This window comes from Poecilia reticulata, linkage group LG4 (assembly GCF_000633615.1).
Source record: "Poecilia reticulata strain Guanapo linkage group LG4, Guppy_female_1.0+MT, whole genome shotgun sequence".
NCBI lineage: Eukaryota > Metazoa > Chordata > Actinopteri > Cyprinodontiformes > Poeciliidae > Poecilia > Poecilia reticulata.
This window is the reverse complement of record NC_024334.1, coordinates 8,026,757-8,044,266: the sequence shown is the minus strand read 5'-3', so window position 1 is coordinate 8,044,266 and position 17,510 is coordinate 8,026,757. Positions and strand designations below refer to the sequence as shown.

The 17,510-nt window shown below is 37.7% G+C and overlaps 1 protein-coding gene across 15 annotated transcripts in view; it reads left to right on the top strand.

Annotated features, from left to right (window-relative positions):
• ptprsa (protein tyrosine phosphatase receptor type Sa) overlaps positions 1-17,510 on the top strand; it is a 243,552-nt gene that overhangs the window by 35,231 nt on the left and 190,811 nt on the right. For all 15 annotated transcript variants that reach the window (XM_008406780.2, XM_008406777.2, XM_008406775.2 and 12 more), the window contains exon 2: positions 15,245-15,326. The gene's annotated coding sequence lies outside the window, so the exon portion shown is untranslated. The remainder of the gene's footprint in view (positions 1-15,244; positions 15,327-17,510) is intronic.

Sequence of the window (17,510 nt, the reverse complement as noted above, 5' to 3'; positions counted from 1 at the left end):
ATATATATATATATATATATATTTTAGCCATTACACTTGTTACAGCGTATTATGTAATACACAATAAACAAATTAGAACACATTAAAGCATAGCGCACTGTAAGCATGCACAAACTGATACAGAAAGTGGTGACTCCGTCCAAGTGAGTTGGACATGGTGAGGAAAAGGTGCCCTGCTGCGAGGCTGGTGACAAAGACTATTTCTGTACCAGCTCTGAGACAGAGAGACGAGCAGGATATGCAGAGAGGGACTCTAATCACACTGTGTTAAAAAGCACCAAAGGGCACCAACCACACCTAACATTACCATGCTGCCTTCTGAAGCTGTCATGCCTTGGAGCCACCAGTGTGCAGCCGTTGAAATGTCTTATGACAAATAAGAACAAACTGATGGGAAATTTAAGTCTTGTGCTCCTTTCATATTGGCATGGGCATCTATTGTGTATCCCTTTAAGCAATTTTTTTTTGTTTTCTTTTGCATGATTGATGAGAATTTCAGATGAAATGTGACCCTATCAGGCCATTGAAATAAAGAGTTTGATTTAAAGAAGATGTTTAAAAAGAAGTCATAAATGTAAAATTTTAATGTAAAAAGAGTAGACTTGCATGCATTAAACAAGCAAATATGGTTTTATCAGTTTGTTTTCAAAAGTACTTAGCTGTAGATAATGTGATGTGTTCTTTTAAGGATTGTGCTTTCTTCTATTAAACACATTATCAGTTCAACACAATCTCAACCACAGTAAGTTAAAGATGAAGGTATATTTATATTCTTCACTCTGCTGCATACGAGTAACTGGCCAATCTAATTTTCTAGACTGGGAGAATACTGCTGTCTAGACAGTAGCTGTTTTATCCTGTATTTTATGCCACAGCTCATTGATTTCTGAATTTAGTTTTGGTTTAATGCTTGAGGAACCCTGAGAAACCAGATAACAGCTAATGAGACTTGATGGTTTTTTTTCATGTGAATGTTTGAGCTTTGCACTTTTATGTGGTCCAGAACAGAGTGTGAAGATTGTGGTTTGGATTTATTGTTAATTGTAAGTCTTGCTAAAGGTAAGATATACAATCTTGCTCTCACTGAGGAGGTCAAAAAGCTCAAATGTGCTTTTTTGCTCTCACTGAGCAAAAAAGCACATTTGACATGCACTTATTTTATCACTATGCAAACATATGTTTATATTGCCCCACTGTGATGGTGGGCTGTAAAGAAAACTACATAGTGTGATATAGCTTTCAAATGAGTGGTAAAATCTCCACACTTATCTTCTTTTTGTTTATACTATTATCCACAATTCTTGTTCTCTTTTTTTGGTCTCTTTTGTGGGTCCAGGATTTGAAATAAAACAGCAATTTTCAAATAAACAAATGGTTATTGATGCCACTATTGGATAAGGAAATCAGCGCTTTATTGTTTGGATTAAGCTTACAAATTCTTTATTGAAAAACAGATTTTAATTCTATCACCATTATATCTTCTGACAATTTTGATAGAGCATTCTTGATTTGTTCCCTCGTAATATTTAGGTTTCTGACTGGATTTCTTTAACTGCCCCTTTTGCAGTGATCACCTGCGAGGTCATATGATCGACTGAGCAGTCATGTTTACTTCCAGAAATTACGCTCATTGCGTACATACAATACTGTGGAAAGATCTGCAGTTTAGACTTTCTAGAAACCATCCCAAGTGGTCATGAGTGACATTTCTAAATTATTTTTTTCAAAGGATTATACTTAGTTAAAAGATAAAGGAAAGAGCCAAACTATTGTGATTGTCTACAGGAAAAAAATTAAAGCCATAGCGTGAAAAAATGCTGCTTGAAACCACCGAAACAGATTAGAAAATAATCTGTCTTCTTAGAAGCAAAATATAACAAAAAGAGGGATAACTTAAGAGTTATGCATAAAAACCCCCAGAGCTAATGCTTATTTTTTTTAAGCAGTAAAACTGCCTTTTAGATGTGACTTGAAGAGTTTTGATGTCTATTTATTCTTTGTAAGAACACACCATTTTCATATCTTATTCTAAAATGCTATACTTTTCTCGCATGCACGTCTTGTTTGTGCTCATCCAGGGTGCGATATCATATCACATAATAGAATCTGATAGAGGTGGGCAACAGGAGGACATAGGGAGATATATTGGTTGTTAGACGGTGGAGAGCGGAGCCCATTTGTCAAGATGTTATCAGTTGTATCCCGGAATTTGTCAGAGTCAATAACAAGAATAGCTGCGAATTGATGGACGAGCCTCTAACATAAAGCATTCATACCAACGAATCACTTCATACATTTAGAGACAAATAAATGGATACACTGGTATAGGAAAACTGTTTAACCCCATGCAGGTTTGTTCTCTACTTGTTTTCTTTCTCATTTACAGGTTCCAGAGCGTCAAATAAAACTTATTACAAAGATAATTTAGGAATATTCCATATGTTTGGAGAAAAATTGCATTTAGCCAATTTTTCCCTGTGCAAAAAAGCAATTAGCCCCTAAACATAATGCATTGTTGTGCCACCACTGCTGTTGCCTTGCACATAATGTTGTTTTAAGTATACATAGTGAACATTGGGAGATCTACATCTCTAAATAGAACACTGTGTGTAGAACGAACATGTGTGGAGGAGGGGTGCAAAGAAAAACAAGCCACACAAGGATGTTTGTGTTTTACTTAACCATCTAAAAGAAAGCTTGATGAGATTCTGGGATCAATACATCTCAAGGGAGTAGGGAAAAAAAAAAATCAAAATTGGGTTCTCTGTTTACTTCTCAATTTCTCTCCCATACCTTCCTAAAACTTCTCAGTTTGTGCAGATCCCTTGCTTTCTACCTTCAACTAAGTTGTAAAATTTGCAGCACCTGACTATGATATAATGATGCCTGTTGCAAGAGAAAATGCCTCTTGGGACGGGGAAGCAAAGCTTTGGTTACTCACATACTTCTGTATGTGCAGGTCAGCTGACAGCATGGGATGTTTGGGGGGAAGGGTTTGCTCTTGGCTGGAGATTCAAGGTTCCAGTTGAAGTCAGCAAGGTGTGCCAAGTATCACAGCTGTACGCTTCAATCGATGACCTGGCTACCAGAAAGCTGGGATCAATGCTGCCCTCCCTGTTCACACTGCAGGCCTCTCTTGTTTTTCTCATGGACATGTGCTACGGTTTTTTTTTGTTTTTTTTTGCACTGCCTAGGTGGTGAGATTAGTTGCAACCTAATTTTAAAGGACAGATGGAGACAGATAAGTACACTGAATGTGTTTATTTGATGGAGCCTGACCACCACCCTATTTTTTTTTATTATTATTGTTTGGAATATATATATTTTTAGGGCTTAACCATGTGGTCACAGGCTTAAAAACTGGAAGCACCTTGTCTGTCGGATTTGATCCCTTACTACCGAGTCAGAAGAACATGGCACAGCGAGAGCTAATTTAGATGAGTTTTAAAGGCAGTCAGGCTCATGGTGTCTTTAAATCCCTGCAAGAAAAATACATTGCATGTAAATCTATTAAATTATTGTTTGATCACAGCAGAATGCTTCCTTTCAAAAGCGAGCTAGAATCTGTACGGTTAATGACAGACCTCCAGGTTTTGTTCAAATTCATGCAGCACCTTGGAAAAGTATTCAGGCTCCTTGATCGTTTTCACATTTTGCCAAGTTACAACCACAGATTTGAAGTGGAAGAAAAAAGGCACACAGTTTTTTTTAAGAGAATGTGCAAATAAAAAATATAATAAGTGATGCATGCTTTGTTATTCAGCCTTCTTCATTCTGTATGGCGATGGTTAATTTCTGAATAGCATGCTAGTGTGTGTAATTGACTTATCAGTAGAAATACGGCTGTTCTTTGAAGGCTTCAGAGGCTTGTTGGAGAACAAAGAACAAATTAGTGAACAAAGAGCCTGATGCCAACGATCACACTAGAAAGGTCATTTTAAGCTGAGGAAAACTTTCTAAGCAGGGTGAGATCACAAAGCGATATTAAAAACCTTGAACATCTCATAAAGCACTGTTCAATCTGTAATTTGAAAACAGAAAAACTGGATTGAATTCATCATTTAGATATATGTGGTCCCCAAAACATAAATAGTTTAATTGGCTCACAGTGACTTATGAGACATGAACAAAATGTGCATCATTGTCAGTTCTGCGGAGCGTAACAGAACAACCACGGTGCAAAGTGTTTTTGTTGATTTTCTTTTCAAATTTTCAACATGAGCTAAGTTATTCAGTCAAAGCATTATTTATCCCCTGGAGTAATATTAATGGACTTAACCAAGTCAATTTGTTTGTGAGTGACTTATCCAGAAGAGCTCTGAGTCCAAAAGGCAAGTTTTGAGCAAAGTAAGATCTTCTAATTCTCCTTTGGCCTCTGAGCTCTTTTGGCAAACAGAGAGCTCCACAGTAGACAGAGGGGTTGTGGGAACGCTGTCTCTCTGGTCTCAATCCTAATTCTGCTGCCCGGCTCAGTCGGATAAAGAGGCCACCGGCACAGCCTCCAGTGTTTCAAGTCTGATTAATCTTCTGATTAGGTTAATCCAGCAATGCTTCATGGAGGAAAGCCATCCCCCTCCGGAAAGTCTCCTGTTCCAAAAGTTCTTTTATTCTCTTTGAGGTTCTCATTGAGTTTTTCCTCTGGTAATCTTTTGACTGAGGTTAAAGGTGTTGATCTTCATCACATGCCTCGCCTTATGCTAAAAGTTACATAAAGTGGACATCGCATCCTGTTTTGGTCTTTATCAAATTACGTCTGGCTTTGATTTCAGTTACTTTTCAACCAGTTTAGGTTCCTGTGAGACAAACAGTTTGTAAAACCTGGGTTCGATACAGGGCTTTGGTTATTGTGCAAGGAGACAAAAGTTAATGAAAGTCAGTTTGATGAGAATGCTTTACTACATGCCACTGGAAGATACAATAGGACCCTTTTCCTGATTTATCACCAGAGTCAGACAATGAATAGAAGATGTTAATGAAGGTCAAGCGACAAAATGCTTTCTCTGAGTTCATAGTGAGGTTGAGTCTATTTAATACCCCCCACCAACACATATAATCTCTTTCTGACGCACACATGTACACATTCACAAACACAAACCCATTTACATAGCCCTTTGCTGCTTAATGATTAGAGGAAATTTACTCCACATTGTCTCCTGTTCTATTGGATAATGTTTTTGTTGAGTTTCTGCTTAATTAGCCTTTTTGCTCTCTACCCTTTCCTAAAACACACAATAAATAAAATGTGCTGAGCACATATGCAATCCTCTGGTGTATTCAATAGCCCATTTATTTCTACTAATCAAGCATTAGAGATTGCTGGTAATCCTGCTTCCTTTGGCACGCTGCCTTTGTTTTCACGAGGAAAGTAGAATTGTTTAGTTTGATAATTGATTTGAGGGTAATTTAAATAATGATGATTATTTGGACTTTTCGTGTTATTTCACGGTGGAACACTTGCCTAAGCTCAAGATAAAGTGTGCAGCACAATCCGAACACAAATGCAGACTTACAGGCAGAAGACAGGAACACAAACAGCAGGATTCATTTAGCTAAAATTAAAAAAAGAATTATGCTAAATTATACATATTTTAGAAATATCTGCCATGAATTGATTTTGAACTTGTGTATATTAGGTTTGTAAATGGACAGTAAGGATAGACACCATTGGAAACAAAAACACATAATGGAATTAACCATCCAAATGAGGAAGAAAAAAGGAAAACAGTCACACAAGAAAAAATCTACATCAATTCGAAAGTCATTAGACCATAATCCTGCATTCAGAAAAAATGACTTGAAATTTTATTGAAATACACATAATTTTGCTTTACCTTTTCACAGTTTTAGCAGGGTAAACTTTGGTATCTGGACACTTTGTCACAACATTTAGGTGGAAGTTATAGAACAACAGTCTTGCCCAGTTGGTAACTTTAAAGTTGTAGCATATTCTCTCCAACATTAGGCCACTCTGCCTTCTCCTCCTCGAATGCAGCGCCCACGGCAACAAGCATCACTTCTAAGTGGTAGTGTGACACATCTGTGGTTAGATATCGGCACTTGTAACCACTCCGCTTCAAGTTACACCGGGCACCAACCTAAAAGGGCTTAAATTTTTAATTTGTGCTGGAGAACAGAGATCACATCTGGGGAGTATAGCATATCTGTAATTTATTTAACAGTCCCACAGAGGACAAGTTATTTTGGAGACAGAAAGCTAGGACCCAAGCATCCGGGTGGCTTTCATTTTGTTTTATCTTTCTCTTGCTCACTCTCTCTCTTTCTCTTTGCTCAGGGGGCTTGTAGGTAGACTTCAATCTGAAGTGACCTACTCTTGGATGTTGAGGGGCATTGGAGATGACTGTTAGTTTATTTATTTTACAGTCCCCAAGTAAAAAGGAATTAAATGGCCTTTCTGTCCTGTTTAGAAACTACTTCTTCTTCATCTCTAGGAACAAKAAAACTTGCATTTTCCTGATATATTGTTAGATTTTGCCCAAGTGAAGGACTCTTCAGCTGTGTCAGCATATTTAATTTGACTGTCTGAAGATTCCCTTTAAAAGAACACATTTCTCTTCCTTTTGCAGGCATGACATCAAAACCGTGTCATTCCTAGTTCAAGTGGGCCTGATTTGCAGTAGCATGTGTAGCCGCTGCTCTTTACTTTGGCAACAGTAACACACATACATGCAGCAATCTGCGGTAATTTATTAAAATTACTATCAAATCTGCTACTTATCCGCGGTAGTGTGTGCACATGTGAAAGTGGGRTAAAAGAGGGTGGGGGCAATGAAAGCTGGTGGTGGCACGCTATCATGAAGTTCATCCTTAATGAGTATGGATTAGCAGGGATGATCCAGGCTTTGCAAAACCCCTGGTCCACGGCTGGTGAGTGTTGTGTGTGGGTGTGTTTTTGTTCACGCATATATATATGTGTATGAACTGATAGGAGGTGACATCATACCACAATTCAGACACTCTGAAAATCTTGTTCCAGAATTTTCAGATGTAGTTCATTGCCATGAAGACGCAGGGCTTTCGTGTGTGTGCGCATATGTATGTAAACATCACCAAGTGATCTAACCACTCCCCCTCCCAGATGAGCATTAAAAGCTGATTAATATTCCTCAGCAGTAATTTAATTGTTCATGTAATTATTTGCAAGATGTCCCCTGGAACAGGGTGGTGTTTGCTGAACTCTTTTCAAAAAAAAAAATTCTCAATGCTGAGAGAACAATAAACATTCCACAGGAAATGTCTGGTCAGCGCACAGCTGAGAGAGCGATTCAGGGAAGCTTGTGACCAGTTTTAATTTGTATTCTGGATGTTTCAGTCACGTCTGCGTGAGGGGCAGGATATGAATGGCTAAATCTCCTCGCTCCGGTTGCAGCTAGTGAGAAGCTTTTTGAACTTTGGAATTAAACTGATGAAGCCAATCAAAGGCCAGCAGGTAAAGGACTAGCAAATACTGAGAAGTCATCAGGCTCACAATAGAGGAAATACCCAGGATGGAAAATCCTTGATGGTGTCTAAAGAGAATGGGTAGACTAGGTCAAGGTGAYAAAAGGTAACAGAAGCTGCCACGTGTTATAGCATGAGTATAAACTCTGACTGCACAAACAGATGTGCAACAGCAGCTACCCTGTCAGCTAAGAACAGGAAACTGAGATAACAATTTGCTAAAGCTCTGCTAAATCGTTTGTCTGGCCTACTTAGTCTCAATTTCAGCTGCAATATTCAGATGTGGCAGCATCATATTTTGGTACAAACAACATGAAAACATGAATCCATCCTGCTTTTTTGTTCAGCTTATTGGTGCTTGTATAATAGTATGGAGGATATTTTCTTAGCTTCCTTTGAGCAGCTTATAGTGCCAGGTGAGCATTGCTTAAATGCCATAGCCTGCCTGAGTATTGTCGCTGATCGTGTCCATCCCCGTATGACCACAGTGTACCCATCCTCTGATAAATCTGCAGTAACTCCATGTCAGTATGAACCAAATTTTGTCAGAGATGTTGTTAAACCTCTGAGTCATGACAATTCTAAAAGCAAAGGGGGTCAAACATGTTACTAGCAAGGTGTGCCTAATAAACGGCCCAGTGGGTGTATGTTTTACACTTTACTGAGATGAAAAGCTGGGTTCACGTCACTTTGTGTACTGTTGTTTTGGCACTGAAGCTTCGGCTTCTGTAAGTGTAGGCTGATCATGATTTGTTACAATATCAGGAGACCTAGCTAACACTTGCTCAGCGTCAGTATGAAGCATTGTTTATTTTAAAACAAACATTAAAATACATTTTTGCACAATTGTGACCGCACAACAGACGCACTGCAGTTGTGACAGAACAGAGTCAGAGACTAATTTAAGCAGCAGGGATAAGCTTGAGTCCTCAGAGATGATTTATAATAATTAATCCACTGCGTCCAGGTCTCCCTCCCATCCCCTGTCAGTTCAGTGCACAGAGAAAACACACTCCCAACTGTCCCTAACCATTCAGGCTTGGGAACACAGCTGTGACCACCTCGGCGCCTTTCCAATCCAATGTCACCAACGTTCGGATTGAAGGACATAAGGGATTTAGTCTATCTCTGCCTCTCTCTTTCCATCCCTGTTACACCCTTGCAACTCCACAATAGATTACACACCCTGCTTTATCATGCTCATCATTTCAGAAACCATTAACATGCAGGCCTACAATAACATTATTTATGGATACGTTAATATTAATATCGACCTGTGTGCTGTCAGGCAAGCTGATTTACTGAGCTTGGAAATGCAGGGCCATGTTGAGGTGGCAGGTGTACTAATTGAATATCAGTCACTGGATGCCAATAGACACACTCTTGCCACTGACCAAGCACACACAGATCAGCACATAAAAGGGACAAAGAGACTTACACGCCTGGACTCACTCCCATTGCAAGTAATAACTAAGAGCTACTGCCCCTATGGAAGTCTGCATCATAGATTCTTTCAGGCAGCCTTGCATGGTGGTAATTATGACAGAGGATTTTGTGTCAGCATGTAAATATAATTGACTCTGTTATACTTATCTGCTCAAAACAGGCTCTGCTAATGAAGCTTCATTTAGAGAGGCTCCATGCTCAATAAAAGTGCCTTGCAAGTGTATTCTAACCTCTTTTTGACATTTTGTAATAAACTTTATTGAATTTTGTTTTGGTCATATGTAATGGAACAGCATAAAGGAGTGCATATTTGTGAAGTAAATATCGGATCAAATGTTGTTTTTTTTTAAAACATATTTTACAAATACAAAAAGGTTGAACTTGTCACTTAGGACTGTTTAGTTCTTGCAGAAATAGACATAGGCTTACATTTGTGCAACTCCATCAAGATATCTCCGTTTACGGAGATCATTACTCAGGAAATTAGCCAGAGGCTCATGGTAACTGAAGGAAATACAAGACACTTGACGAATTGGTTGACACTACAACTATTAGTTATGCGCTCCACAATTTTAGCTTACATGGCAGCTAGAAGAAAACCATTGCTTTCATGAGCCGGAACATTTTGTTTTTTGGTCACTTGGAAATTTTGAAGCATGTTTGTATGAAGTCTGTTTTGAGTTAAAGTGTCTTTGGTTTAGTCTGGTAGCTTCCATACATTAGGTAGTTAATTGATTTTATGTGTTTAAGAGACATTTTTAACAATTTATATTAATATTTACCATTCTTTGAAGTCCAGTCTCAATCTCATATGGGTAATACTTTATTTGAATTTGTGTGCATAAGACTGACTTGGCACTGTAATAAACATGACATAACAATGATCGTGAACATGAAAGAGTCTTTCTGAATGTTTACAACTGTTGTCATTTGGTAAATAATGACACTTTTAATGCCAAGTTGCACTAAAGTCCATTAAAAAAGCAAACTTTGCACTATTTGGTCAATCATCCTTTTAGTGCAAAGTTCTATTTGCACTAAATTTGCATTAAAAGTGTCATATATAGTGCGATACATACAACATTCAAATTTTGTTGAACTTTGGGTTTAATAACTGAAGTGCTTTTATTCATGTAAAAAATTGATAACTTGACATTGCAAAGATGACAGTACCTACACTCTCCGCCCCCAACAAAAACTCAAACTCAGTTATTCTTAGAGAAGTGGAAAGGACTTTGTGTGCAACTATTTGTAATTTCAAGAATTACACAATTTACTGTTACAACTGGCATAACTTTGCCTTTAATATTGGAAATTTATGAATTGCCTTTTTGTTGCTGTTATATAGCTAATTTTCTGAGCATTAGCAGTGAAGTAGCTTATTCAACCATTTGTGTTGTTTACATACACAATGAAAAAAACATCAAATGATGGATTGGTAAATTTTAGCAGAGTGTGTATCAGCATGATGTCAGAGTAGTGTGAAAGAAATTTCAGCAATTATGTTATTATTTAATAAAGTGCTACTTTTATAGAGTTTTTTTAAAAAAAACCTGACTGCTGCCTGCACTTTCACAAAATAGCTTTCAGTCGTAACATAGTAATTTTCACAAGGGTCAGTTTTTCTGTTTCTGTCATTTAGCCAGTGCTTCTGGTCAGGTAGACTTCCTCAGGCTGAATACATTTGTGAAGTTCACATTGCTGTAGTGTTGACAGCTACATACTGTAGCTACAATAGGATTCACTCCCTTGCCATATGTACTACATTCTATTTTATGTGGACATTTACTGCTACAAAGCAGACTTTTGCTTGGAAGATGATATTAAAAAGAGGTTGTTGAAACAAAGGATCTTTTTGCTGTAGAGGTAAAAATATACATGTTTTAATCTAAAATCATGTGTAGAAACGCCCCACACAATAGATTTCATTATAGTATGGTCTAATGGAATATACATTAAAATATACTGTATAACATTTTCCTGTTTTAGGTAGGTTATGATTATTTCTGTTTCTTCATACCAGAATCATGAAATGATTTTTTTCCCCCACTTTCATCCAGATCAGAACATTACATATGTTCCAATTGCAATCCTATTGGAACATTTTGAAAAAAGCAAGACAGCCTACAAACTTGACATCTGTCAGGAGGAACAGGCCATTATCCCTGGACACTATCGTGTGGAGCTAGAAGGATCCCCAAAACAAAACATATGAACTAGTTATACAGTTTRAAGGACCCTTCTACCAAATACTAARAAAATATGCGTCTAATTCTGACWGACAATTAACAAATCTCTGATGAATCTCTCACTCCTTACTCTGTCATTTAGAAAATACAAATCATGTTTGTAATCCTAAATAAGCTAGATAAAACATTAATTTGTTTTAATGTCAGAAAATAATGTTTTGCAGTTATCAATATTTAAATGCAATCCATGATCAATGTTTAATAATTCTGATAACTCACCTCAGAGGGAAGCAAATTATCATTAAATTAAAACTATGATAATACAATACATTAAAATAACCCTCCTGACTCTAGCTGTGTTTATTCCCCATTGATTTCCCTCGTCTTTCCCTGTTCTCAAGCTTCATGTCTCTGCTTGTTATTTCTTCTTTACTCCATTACTTTGTATTTTCTCTTTCCTTCTTTCTTTATTTCTTTCTAACCACCCACAGAGTCTTCCATGGATCTTTAATTTAACTTCCAGSCTTCTAACGTCTCCCCCCCAGGTTCACTCATCATTTTCTCACTGCTTTTTTGCTTTGCTTTACTCAGCTTTCTCGACGTCTGCTTTCGTCGGCCATCCCCCCGACTTACCTTATCTTGTCCATCACTGTCTTCTCTCTTAACGCTAARCTAGTCTCCACCTCCTTTCCGTTTCTCTTATCCTTTTTCTCACCTGACAAATCRCACCCTATTGATTACCACAGCTTAACATTTCTCTGCTCCCTTCCATTCACACCTCCTCCATAGACAACTCGCACCCATTCTGTTCACCTTACACTGCGACGAAGATCTATTTTCTACTTTGAGAACAATGCAGAGCGAGGTGGTGGGTGGGTGACRGTAAAGTGAAGACAAGGAGACATCAGGTGCTACCATGGCAACATTATTCGTTTTTCATCATAAAAGAAAAAAAAAATCTTTACTTTTTGTGCATGGAGAAGTAACTGTCTTGACATTTTCATCATCTGTTTGAAACGGTCAGTTTTAGACTTTTATGCTGCAGACCTTTTGAGTGTTGGACAGAAAAGGTCAGATCTGTGTTTCCCTTGCTTTGTACCCTGTCAGTTTTGTTGTACAATGTTTGCTCAGAGCCTCACCGTCACTCTTATCTGAATGTACCTTGTGTGATCACATTGCTGGAGAGAAACTACATGCGCCGATTTCCGAGCACGCGTGTTTTCATTTCCCAATTTGCCATGCACCATGATGCTCGGCCATCTGTCTCAGCACGGTGACTAAATTCAATGCCAGTGTGTTGCAGGGTCACGAGAAAACAAACCAGAACTGCTTTCCACATGAGAGGGAAAAGAATAACTTAACCATTGTTTTGGTATGGGGGAGAAAAGGCAACTCAGCGTGGTCACTGTGCTTTACACCTGCTATTCGGAGGCCTCCAGAAAAGATTTCTACCTTCTTGGAAGTTGACACAGAATATGGTTTATCTTCCATGGTATTTGGCTAACCCTTCATTCCGACTGATTAATGGCGTCTTGCCCAGCAGAGGGAGTGTCTTCTGTGATGGAGRAAGCGGTAGTGCAACAGCGTGTGTGCAGTGAATAAATGCTGTACATTAAACAAATTCTCCGCGCTCGTCTTGGCAGCAGGCATGTGGGAGTATTGCAGACATTGGCTGGGTGTTTTGTCCTTTTCTTCTCCTCCAAATAAAACAAATGGAAGCTTTAGTTTTTTTGAAGTTCTTACACATTTGCTTCCATACAGGCTTTAACGTRAAATTTATTTTCACCCATTACTGCAATCAGTATACCTGGGAACTGTACAACAGCTAGCTAGTTTGGCGACACTGATKGCAGGAAGAAGCAGCTTGATCCCAGCATACCGTTAGAATAAAAGATTGTGTTGATGGTCAGACATTGAGGTAATAATGTCCACAGAGTCTAGTTTAGGGGGGGGTTATCTTCAGGCGGTGCCCAGTTCACCAGACAGCAGGCGGGAAGGAAAGAAGTAAATAACATCAGCCACTGACAGATAGGAGTGAATGGAAGCTGTTATCTCTGGACTGTTAAACATGACATCAAGATGACACATTTATATCAAGATTTGACAGGATAGTTTATGCATCTTCTTCTATATATTAAAATCACTTTGAAAATGGTCTTCAGGAGTKGAGTCTTTTGTGATGAGTTTACATTGCAGATGAGTACATTAATTGTTATTTACACGGGGAAAGCTCTACTTATTACCTTTTAAGGTTTTTTTCTGAAGCTCTCTGTGAGTGCTCATGAGCTCTCGGGCAACTCTTTTGATTTTCTTTTGAAACCTCTGTCAGAMATTTTATGAGGAGTACCTGGCCATATATTTATTTATTTATTTTTGACAGATGAGCTTCTTTCTACTTGGAGTTTATGGAGTCAGTGATATTTTCCAGGACATTTGGAAATTGAGAAATAAATCAGTAGTCGCTGCCGTCAACGTGTCTTTCAAAAATAAGCTGGAAGCTTAGCTCACTTCATTGACTGAGCGGCTTCACGTTAAGCACATGCTTTGAGGGCGGATCACAAGTTGGAGCCACAGAACAATAAAGGAAATATCTATTCTATTTYTAATAAGGTGGCAGCTGTCTTAGCGGTGCTTTTAGAATGATGCTACTTGTGCTGTACCTTGGTGACAATAAACCTTTTAATAGGCCATCAGTGAGACCTAAACCAGCTAATAACTTTCGCTGTGAGGGAGTAGAATTGCTTTGTAAAAAGTAAATAGTTTCTTGGTTACCTATGAGTTTTTGCTGTTTTTTTTTTACTTTGTGTGTTTAACACAAACAAAATACTGTGACAAAATTGTATATTTTTGACACTTATTTCACAAAACTAAGCTCATATTTTTWAATTTTTTACAAATGTTTCARGCTTTTCCTTGCCGTTTTGATAATTATGGCTTATAAATAATGAAAATGAAAATTAAACCTTTCAGAGAATTCGAGTGTTATATCAGATTGATAAACATTTTCTTAACAGAAAGTTCAGGCGTCTCCAAATTTAGTGGYTCTAGTGGCTTTAATATGCTTAAACTACTGTATCAGTGCTGTGTGACATGGATGTGAGCCTGTGGCCATGGTGAAAAAGCATATTAAATAATGACCCATAGCCGTTTTTGACTTCTTAGGCTCGGTATCATTGCCAGCTACTGTGTTGCAAATGGTGCTGTGTTTTCAAAGGTTTTGCGTTTTGAAATTTAGCCTCAGTCATCTAAAGATTTATTTCATTCAAATTCAAAAATACTCTATTAATCCTAAAGGCAAACTAAATAAATTAAATTCTTCTTCATTGTAATTTCTTCACATGGAGATTCAARTATCAATATAAAAGCTATTTACAGTCTGAACTGTCTGACAGATTTGTCGGTTATCGGTTGGGAAACATGGTACATTTTTTCAAAACCGTTCAACTRTTTTTGAAAGCATAGGCTAAAACAGAAAGTATTCATTTTAAATTGATTTTTCTTAGTGCACACGCTGCCAAACAAAATCATATTTTTATTTTGGAAAAACACTTTTCACAAGGAAAAGACAAGCTGAGCTAACCTTTGCCTTCAGATGTGCTGAAGTAGACAGCTACAGACTCAAAAAAGAGAAAGAGAATGCTGACCTTACCGAGCATTCAACTTCCAGATGTRTAGTAACTTACAGAAATACAAGGCAAACACTATGAACAAATACAGCGCGTGGGTGATTATCAAAACACGCATCGACTCGCACTCAGCCATACGCACACCCACACTGTTACATGCTTCCACACACAGATTCTGGCCAGGCTCATTAAAGATGTGAAAGAGAAAATGATCTAAAAGGGAAAAAAAAAAGACGAAAGAACGGAGGCCAGGAGGGATTTCATGCAGATTTGCTCTCCACAGCTCTCAGGCAATCAGCAGCAAGCCTCCTCCTCAGCCGAGAACTGTCGTCCTCTGGTCAAAAAGGGCAGGGGATGGGGAGAGAGAGAGAAAGAGAGAGAGAGAGAGAAAATCATCTCTGCATTTGTTGAATTCCCCCACCTAGCACTTGAGGAGGCAGTTCATTTGGTAATCTCTTTCATTAATGTTTCTCTTTCATTTCCCTTCCCCCCCCTCTGTCTGCCATGTCTTTGTCCACTTTAAAGGTGCAAGCCAGAGAGTAGAAACAAGAAGCAACTGAAGCAGCTGAAGATATGAGGCTAAAGAGGTTTTGAAAACAACTCAGTGGTAAGTGGGCCAACAAAAAAAAAAAAAAAAGAAAAAAACAATTCACAGCGCCTTCCATTTTGCTGTTATTTTGTTCTCTGGTAGAACTCTACATAACAACCAATTTTCACATCAGTGGACACAAAGACTTGTCTCTTATATTTTAGAGAAGAGAGCTCTGTGAATTTTGTGCTTTGTTTTTTCCTTCATTTTTTTTTTTCCTTTGTCAAACCTTTCGGAGTTTGCGCTGCAAATATGAGTTAGTAATAATGATTGAAAAAGTATTTTAAGAGTCTGTCAGTGGCATATTATATTATGCTGAATATGCATAATACAGTATTGGTAACACTTTATTTGAAGGGGTGTGCATAAGACTGACATGACACTGYCATAAACATGACATAACACCTGTCATGAACATAAAGAAGTCTTTATGAATGTTTATGACAGTTTTAATGCAAAGTTACTCTAAAAGTTGCAGTCCATTAAAAATGCCAACTTTGCATTAAATTATCATAATTTACAAAACCATGCAAAGTTGGGCCTTTTAATGGATTTTCAATGCAACGGTTAGAGCAACTTTGCATTAAAAGTGTCATTATTTACCGAATGACACTTCATGACAACCTTCATAAACATTCATAAAGACTCCTTTATGTTCATGACAGGTGTTATGTCATGTTTATGACAGTGTCATGTCAGTCTTATGCACACCCCTTCAAATAAAGTGTTACCATASTATTAAATAACCTAAAGCTTTTCTGAAGAAAAATGTAATTAGCTGCTTTGTAAAGGAATTAGTATTATCAATGCATAAAGATGAGGAAAACGTGTTTCACAGTCAGGTGCTACAGCTTCAAAGGTGCGACCCCAGCAGGTTTTAATTATCCGTTAAAAACTTCTTAATATCTMTATATCAATCCAGTATATGTTTGCTAATTAATGTAATTAGTCCTTAATATAACAGTACAGATGGATTGCGTTTGCATAAAGGTGACAAAAGATGTTTCTACATATAYTCATAATCTGACTAAAGTATATAGCAAGAAGAGGAATGGTCCTAAAACAGAATCCGTAAAGTCAACCACAATGAGCAGTTTCAGTGGGACACATATTTATTTTCAAAATCCAGCATAAAAATTTWATGATGATAAATTGTTCCAGAAAAGAAATTTATTTCTCTATCACTACCTTTTTCCAAAAATCTAAGTGATAGGCATGAAGGTCTGACTGAGATGGACCTGAGCTTGGTCATTTTAGCTTTGGTKTGGTCATTGCATGCAACAGATTTAAAAGAGCAACAATGTGAGACATTTCCCATTTTGTTAAGGTTACATTCTCATCTGTTTATCAGAGTACAGATACAATACCAAAGAACACATTTATCTGAAAAATACTTAAACTTCCTCACCACAAAGATAGCTTCAAAAAGATAACATAGTTAGAAGTTTGATTCAAATTTACCTTCATGCCCATCTTTTTCTTTTCTTTTTTTTTTTTTTTTGGTGTTCTGCTTCCTAATGATGATCGCAACACGACACACACTGAACTGTCATCTTCTTTCACACATCCCTTCACACATCTCTCCACAAAGCCCATCCATTGAAATTGACAGCTGAGCTCAGACTGAGAGAGAGCCATCATCTACCTGTCACAGCAGCCTGGCACTGAGGGGCTCCTCCTGCAATTCCAAATTTCACAAACAGCATTGGCGATATTTTGATCAGGAAGCCATCATGCATCAGTTTAGACATATAATGTATACAGATCCCTGAGCTTCCGCCTCTCTCGCCCACTTTCTCTCTTATTTTCTCYACTCTGGCACACAGCGCTATTAAATTATTTTGRAAAGGTTTTGCTTGACAATGATTAATTATTTTTCTATAAAATACAACACTTAGAATCCTCTTGAGATTGGAAGCCAGCTAGTGTCCCTTAAATAAAACTGACTGCTGCTTTAAATGGTAAGTGTGTAGTTTATGTACTTGTTTCTTTAACTCTGTTWTTTTTACTCACAATCGCTCTTTCAGGGATGTCCTTGGATATTGATACAGCACATTCAGCTGTGAAATGAGTCAAAAAGGCAACAGAAATTAAATCTAAAACAACAATCTCACATATTAGTGTTGAATATTTTCAGATAATGAACTGTTTATTTATATATATATATATGCACACACACACACACACACACATATATATATA